Source organism: Bison bison, unplaced genomic scaffold (assembly GCF_000754665.1).
Source record: "Bison bison bison isolate TAMUID 2011002044 unplaced genomic scaffold, Bison_UMD1.0 scf7180017864465, whole genome shotgun sequence".
In the NCBI taxonomy this organism is placed as follows: domain Eukaryota; kingdom Metazoa; phylum Chordata; class Mammalia; order Artiodactyla; family Bovidae; genus Bison; species Bison bison.
This window is the reverse complement of record NW_011495026.1, coordinates 7,276,629-7,284,925: the sequence shown is the minus strand read 5'-3', so window position 1 is coordinate 7,284,925 and position 8,297 is coordinate 7,276,629.

Genomic DNA, 8,297 nt, shown 5'->3' with positions numbered 1-8,297 from the left:
CGAACTCCTTTTCCTATTTGGAACCAGTCTGTTGTTCCATGTCCAGTTCTAACTGTTGCTTCCTGACCTGCATACAAATTTCTCAAGAGGCAGATCAGGTGGTCTGGTATTCCTATCTCTTTCAGAATTTTCCACAGTTTATTGTGATCCACCCAGTCAAAGGCTTTGGCATAGTCAATAAAGCAGAAATAGATGTTTTTCTGGAACTCTTTTGCTTTTTCCATGATCCAGCGGATGTTGGCAATTTGGTCTCTGGTTTCTCTGCCTTTTCTAAAACCAGCTTGAACATCAGGAAGTTCATGGTTCACATATTGCTGAAGCCTGGCTTGGAGAATTTTGAACATTACTTTACTAGCGTGTGAGATGAATGCAATTGTGAGGTAGTTTGAGCATTCTTTGGCATTACCTTTCTTTGGGATTGGAATGAAACTGACCTTTTCCAGTCCTGTGGCCACTGCCGAGTCTTCCAAATTTGCTGGCATATTGAGTGTAGCACTTTCACAGCATCATCTTTCGGGATTTAGAATAGCTCAACTAGAATTCCATCACCTCCACTAGCTTTGTTCATAGTGATGCTTCCTAAGGCCCACTTGACTTCACATTCCAGGATGTCTGGCTCTAGGTCAGTGATCACACCATCGTGATTATCTGGGTCGTGAAGATCTTTTTTGTACAGTTCTTCTGTGTATTCTTGCCATTTCTGCTTAATATCTTCTGCTTCTGTTAGGTCCATACCATTTCTGTTCTTTATCGAGCCCATCTTTGCATGAAATGTTCCTTTGGTATCTCTGATTTTCTTGAAGAGATCCCTAGTCTTTCCCATATTGTTGTTTTCCTCTATTTCTTTGCATTGATCGCTGAAGAAAGCTATGTGTCCAACTCTTTGTGACCCCATGGACTGTAGCCCACCAGACTCCTCTATCCATGGGATTTTCCAGGCAAGAATACTGGAGTGGGTTGCCATTTTCACATCTTAGCCCCCTATCTATCCCCTAAAGAAATCATTTTATGGGTCGTCTCAGGTGTAGTGCTATCACAGTAATATTCACTAGATATAACCTGATTTCCTTTTCATGCAGGAAGTACGTATAGTTATATAAAAATAGCATCTGCTATTACCTAGAAATAGCCTCAATATCTGAACTGATGTCAAATCAGAGCAAGAAAGTAAAATATGGCCACAAATTTACTTTTAGTCTTGATCTAGGATGGCCTCGGCCTGCAGCAGTTTGAAGTGGGGCTTCAGTTCCCGGCCAGATACTGAAGTCGGGCTTCAGCAGTGAGAGCGCTGAAGCCTAAGCACTAGACCAGTAGCCAGTGACACGGTCCTTGGCCTTTCAGCTTTATAGAAATGAATTCCCACAAAGACAAAAAGTAGTGACAAAGTGTTTATTAGGAGAAAAAGTAGTACGTATGGATAGACACACTAACAGAATCAGAGCCTCGCCCTCGTGGTAGTTTGAGTCACTTTTATGGGGCATTTCTTCTGGGTTTCCTTTGGCCAGTCATCTTGCTTTGCCTGTTTCTGAGTCTGTATTTGATATATCTCAGGTTCCTCGCATTTGTTGGATGCATCCTTTAGCCAAGACAGATTCTAGCAAAGAGGCCCATGGGCAGATTGACATCACTTGTTTTTTGCCCTCCAAGGAACCCCTCTGTGCATGTCTAGTTGGGAACATCTTCTTGACCTCGAGAATGAGAAATATGTGGTCTCTGTCTTTTATCTGGGCTGGGTTCAACTCTTCTCTCGCTTTTACTGTTTTGCAATATCTGTCCACAGGGGACAATCTCTAGCTGCTTAGGCTGGGGCCCATCTATTACTTGCCTTAGTCTAACCTCAGCTTTAAAGAAATCACTTTGAATTATGTATTGATATATAGTTGTAATAGAAAATAGTCATAATATTAAAAGCTGAGTTTTTTTGGGGGGAGGGGGAGGAGTTTGTTTTTGTTTTTCTCCCAGGACCTGAGAAAAATTACCTGTAATCTGTCTCTTCTTTCTCTCTGCAGGGAAGTGAGGCTGTTAAAACATGGGTTAAGAGTGGAGCTCACAGCAATGCCTGAAATTTGTGATTCCAAGCCAAGCACGTGACCTCTGTGGGGAACTTCAGGCTACAATGAGTTCTTCTGAACTCTAGCAGCCAGTTTCCCCACATGGTAACTTAGAAAACACCTAATCTGAAGAGTATAGCATAGATTTCTTTCGTAAGATTTAATGGAGGCTTAATTTATTTGGACAGGGAGTGTAACTAGAAGAGAAAACACAAAGGTTGGAGCAAAGCATGCCCATGTGGAAGCTGCCTCTTCTGCAGGTTAAAAATATGTGTGATGATGTGAAGTGCAGGCAGCTTATAAGTGATGAGGAGAGTATGTTCATTAGTAAATCAATTCCTAGAGTCTTTGTAAAGCATTTATGAGAGCCATTAAAGCCTTCAGGTTGTTGTTGTTGTTGTTTTTTTTAATATGACACAATACAGTTTTGGTCCTTACTCAAGGTCTCACAATTAATGAGGAATGGCGGTGCTGGTGGTTAGTCACTGAGTCATGTCCAGCTCTTTTGTGGCCCCATGGACTGTAGCCTGCCAGGCTTCTCTGTCCATGGGATTTCCCAGGTACGAATATTGGAATGGGCTGCCATTTCCAGCTCCAGGGATCTTTCCGACCCAGGAATTGAAACCAGGTCTCAGGCATTGCAGGTGGATTCTTTACCAAATGATCCATAAGGGAAACTCTAAATGAATAATACCAGAGATCATATCTCCTGACCCTTTTTCAGTGACCCTTCTATTAGCTTCAGTACCAGTTCTCTAGGAATTTGATTTGTGGGCAAGTCCAGGAGACAACTGGAGAATTTGGAGGATAGCTTTGTTTATTTGGGATCTCTCACCTTCAGCTGTTTGGTCTGATAAGCCAATACAAAGGCATATTTTCTCTCTTCCTCCAGAAGCATGACATCTGATTATTCCTCTGGCTGTCATAATGACATGGTATGTTTAAGAGGTAGAACTGAAAATGGAAATTATTTAGTGTGTCATGTGGTGAAAGAGAAGTAAAGGACATAAGTTAAATGGTCAGCAAATTCAGATAACTTTTTGTGAACCTGGGGTGTTGATAATTTAAAATTTAAGTAGAGAATCAGCAAATATATTTGTTGTTGTCTTTTAGTATTATTCCACACATTTAGACTTGGGGCAACTGTATTTGCTCTCTCTCTCCTTTTCTCTCTTTCTTTCCTTCGTGGCATAACAAATGTTTTAAGTCTTAATTATAATAGAAAGATTCAACCTTATATTTAACTTTAATAATAATTTTAATGAAAAACATTTTTAACATGTCTCATTGTATCTTAATTTAGTACATTGCATTGGAAACATATTTTTGAGGTAGCATTTCTTATTCTAAAAGCCCTACAACTTACCAAAGAGAATACGTGGGTATTCAATGTCCTCTGCTCTTAATAAGAAGCCAGGAAAACCAACACAAATACTATTACAGTGATAACTATAGCAGACTTTGTATTGATTGAAGTATTGGCTTGCTATAAATGGAATCTCTTTTATTCTGTCCAGTTCACCTTATCTAGATGAAACATATTGATATACTTTTCTTTAGAATTTGTTTCAGCTTGCTCGCCTTCTCCCTCTATCCTTGGCACATACTTCAGATTACTTATAAAGCATTGTATTAAGAAAACACCATGATAAAAAAAATTTTTTTAAATAAGGTGTAACTCAACAGAGTAGAGTGGACCATTTTATGAATTGTTACAACTGTGTAACCACCACCCACATCAAGATACAGAAATATCCATAGTTCCAGAAAGCTCCCTTGAGCCTCTTCACAGTCTCATTCCCGGAAGATAACTACTCTCTGACTTCTGCCATCATAAAATTGTTTTGCCTGCATTTGAATTTTCTACAAATGGAATCATATCATCTTACTCTTCTGTGTCTGGTATTATTTGCTTAGTATTATGTCTGTTCGATGATTTTTAAGAGTTAAAAGCAGAGACATCACTTTGCAGACAAAGATCTGTATAGTCAAAGCTATGGTTTTTCAGTAGTCATGTACAGATGTGAGATTTGGACAATAAAGAAAGCTGAGTGCCAAAGAATTGACGCTTTCAAATTGTAGTGCTAGAGAAGACTCTTGAGATTCCCTTAGACTGCAAGGAGATCAAACCGGCCAATCCTAAAGGAAATCAACCCTGAATATTCTCTGGAAGGACTGATGCTGAAGCTCCAATACTTTGACCACCTAATGGGAAGAGCTGGCTCATTGCGAAAGACACTGATGCTGGGAAAGATTGAAGACAAAAGGAGAAGAGGGAAGAAGAGGATGAGATGGTTAGATAGCATCACCAACTCAATGGACAGGAATTTGAGCAAACTCCAGAAGATAGTGAAGGACAAGGGAGCCTGGCATACTGCAGTCCATGGGGTCATAAAGAGTTGGATATGACTAAAGCTACTTAGTACGCATGCAAGCTTTAATACACTAAGCTTTCTGAAAGTGTCAAATATGAGTCACAAAACCACTACAAAAAGATTGCTCACTTAGCTGTGAGATCAAGTTGATAGTTAACTTCACTGTGTAATGGTTAATATAAAGGAAACCTGCTTCAGACCTTCACATTCACCTACTGACCCCTGCCTCACACCCATATTACAGAACGAATGTGTGTATGTGCTCAGTTGCTCAATCACGTCCGACTCTTTGCACCCCATGACCTGTAGCCCACCAGGCTCCTCTGGCCATGGGATTCTCCAGGAAAGAATACTGGAGCTGGTTGCCGTGCCCTCCTCCAGAGTATCTTCCCAACCCAGGGACTGAACCCGTCTCTTATGTCTCATGAGTTGGCAGGCAGGTTTTTTACCTTTAGTGCCACCTGGGAAGCTACACATTACAGGATAATTGCACCTAATTAAATGGCAACCCACTCCAGTACTCTTGCCTAGAAAATTCCATGGACGGAGGAGCCTGGTGGGCTACAGTCCATGGGGTCACAAAGAGTCGGACACGACTGAGTGACTTCAGGATGACGAAGTACCAGTTACATCAAATTTCTGGAAAGATTACTTAAGGCTTCAGCTTGACACAGGTTGAATCACTACAAGTGCTCAATTAGCTCAAAATTATTTTGATCATTAGGTTAAACAGTAAAAATTTAAACCGAGCTTGTGTGATTGAGATGGTTAATTTTATGTGTTAACTTGACTGGGCTACAGGGGTGTTCAGATATTTGGTCGAACATTCTGGGCATGTCTTTGAGGATGATCATGAAAAAGATTAACATTTGAATTGGTAGACTGAATAAAGCAGATTAACCTCCCTAATGTGGGTGGACCTACTTCAATCAGTTAAAGGCCTACCTAGAACAAAAAGGCTGACCCGCCTGTGAGTAAGAGAATTCCTTCTGCCTGACAACTTGAGCTGTGTCATTTCTTACCTTTCTGGACTCAAACTGAAACATCAACCCTTCTTGGGTCTCAGGCCTGCTGGTTCTCTGGACTGGAACCACACCACCAGCTATCTTGAGTCTCCATTTTCCTGTTTGCAGACCTTGGGACTTCGTATACTTCCATAATCTTGTGAGCCAATTCCTTATGATAAATCAGTCACCCTCTGTCTCTCTCTCCACACACGCACATTCTATTGGTTCTGTTTCTCTGGGTAAACCTGACAAATACAATTTTGGTAGTAAGAATTTGGTTCTAGGAAAGAATTTTAGGTTTGAGGTTTCTAAATTGATGCTGGGGTTTCTGACACTGGCTCTCTAATCTCAATGGCACCCCACTCCAGTACTCTTGCCTTGAAAATCCCATGGACCGAGGAGCCTGGTAGGCTGCAGTCCATGGGGTTGTGAAGAGTCAGACACGACTGAGCGACTTCACTTTCACTTTTCACTTTCATGCATTGGAGAAGGAAATGGCAACCCACTCCAGTGTTCTTGCCTGGAGAATCCCAGGGACAGGGGAGCCTGGTGGGTTGCCGTCTATGGAGTCGCACAGAATCGGACACAACTGAAGTGACTTAGCAGCAGCAGTGGTTCTCTAGTAGTAAAAAGAGCTCTGAGATTCCATGGTGAAATATGAATATGGAGATACACGAAACATTGCCACTGGATACTCCTAATCAACCACTTAGGAGAAGCAAAGTATCTGGGTGACTGTATTTACAATACTTTTCAAACATTTTTGGCAAACTAATAAATATAATGAAATAGATTGGTTGCTCCTAAAGTTGCTAGACAAAATGAGGGAAGAAAAGGATGAGCTCAGGAATTTGAATTCTCAATGAAAGAACAGAAATAATCTTAAGACTTTTATGTGTGCCTTAAAGGAGATCCTTATTTCCTAGCTTTAGGATTGAAGTGATTGAAAATGAAACCCAGAGTCTCAGCATGACTGGCTCAATCACAATACAAGTTGAATTCTTATCCTTGAAGTGTGTCTACTGTTAAAGTGTGGACGTTGATTAGAAAGAAATAGTATCTTAAATTTAAAATGAGGGCATATGGGAAGACTGATGAGGTTGAAACATTGAGTCCCTAAATTCTGATGAGTCTTCTTTATCAGAAAAAGCCACCACCACCCCGCCCCAAGGGAGTTAACTCTGTATTGTCTGCAAAACCTATAAAGGTCTCCCTCTCCTGAGGCAGTTGCCATGTAAGGTGCAATGCTACATCTCTTATGGACCCATCTCTACCATCTTTCTTTGCTTCCAAGAGTTTCTCTGGAGAACCCTGACTAATAGAGTAGTTGAAATTATTTGGAAGACTATATACAATACTTTCCTACTTTTCTTTAGATTGGCTAATAATGCAGAGTAAGCTGCAATATCAAAACAATTTCCTGAACAATATTAGCAAAAAATTACCAAACCGGACTACAGAAGAAATTACTTTTCTAAAGAAAATCACAAATTATATTGGAAATTCCCTACCAGCCCAGGGGTTAGGACTTGGCACTTTCATTGTAGGGGGCAAGTTTGATCCCTGGTCTGGGAAATAAGATTTCATAAGCTGCGCAGCATGCCCAAAGGAGGAGGGGGGGAATATAAAGGCTTCCCAGGTAGAGCTAGTGGTAAAGAACCCATCTGCCAGTTTAGGAGACATAAGAGACATGGGTTTGATTCCTGGGTCAGAAAGATCCCCTGGAGGAGGGTATGGCAACCCATTCCAGTATTCCTGTCTGGAGAACCTGTGGACAGAGGAGCCTGGTGGGCTACAGTCCATAGGGTTACAAAGGGTCAGACATGACTGAAGCAACTTAGCACAGCACAGAACAAAGCAAATTAGAAGGACATAATGGATCCAAATTAAAACATATTTTGTGTTCTTTCACGAAGCGTCTTTACACTTGTACCTAGTCAGGCTTTAGGTGAGATGAACTGAAATTCACTTGAATGGAGTAATGATTTGCATTGAAAAGCAAGGGTTGTATGTAATGAAAAGAATGATTACTACTTTCCAAAGGATAAATTTCCACATTTGGAAGAGCCTTAGAAAAATTAAACTCAAAAAAGATTCATAGTAGAGAAGAGATAGATGTTGGTATTGAATTGGAAAGTGTCAATAAATTTAATGAACATTATTTTTCTATGAAAAGATTTACTCTCTGAAAATAGTGTTAAAAAGCACTACATTGAGCGCTGGAGGAGGAGAAGCCGCGGGAGGGGCTCGGCGGTCACTGGGGGAGTCGCCTGCGGAGTCCTCGGCCCGGGCTGGGAAAAAAAAAAAAAAGCACTACATTTGACTAATTAGAAAAGGAGCCTAGTTTGATTTAGCTTAATTATAAAGCTTTTGGAAGTAGACATTTTTCAAGGTAAAATTTTAAATCAGAGATGAAATTAATATTAAACAACAATTGGTAATACATAGAACCAAGGACACAGGATGGATGCTAGCTATAACTGAGGCAGAGTTCCATGGAACCCCTGCTCTGCTGGGTAATGATTCTGATTTAGGAAAATATCTGGAAAGCCCTGGAGAAGAAACAATATTGGAAAGGGGCAAAGGCGAACATGGGGACTCCAGGCAACCAGAATGAAAGGACATAAATATTTTAGCTAGTGTTTTGGCCTTATCTGGGGTTAGTGGTTGACTGTCAGCTGTACCTTAACTTCACTGTTTACATAATCCTAGCTGGCATTTTCCCTTGTCATTAGATAAGGAGGAATCTCTAAAATTGAAACACTAGTTTGTTTTTGAACACCAAATTCTTTGAAGGAGTTTATTTACTTAGATTGACTAAAACCACACTCTACAACTATGTGTATTCTTTTTAAGCTTATTGG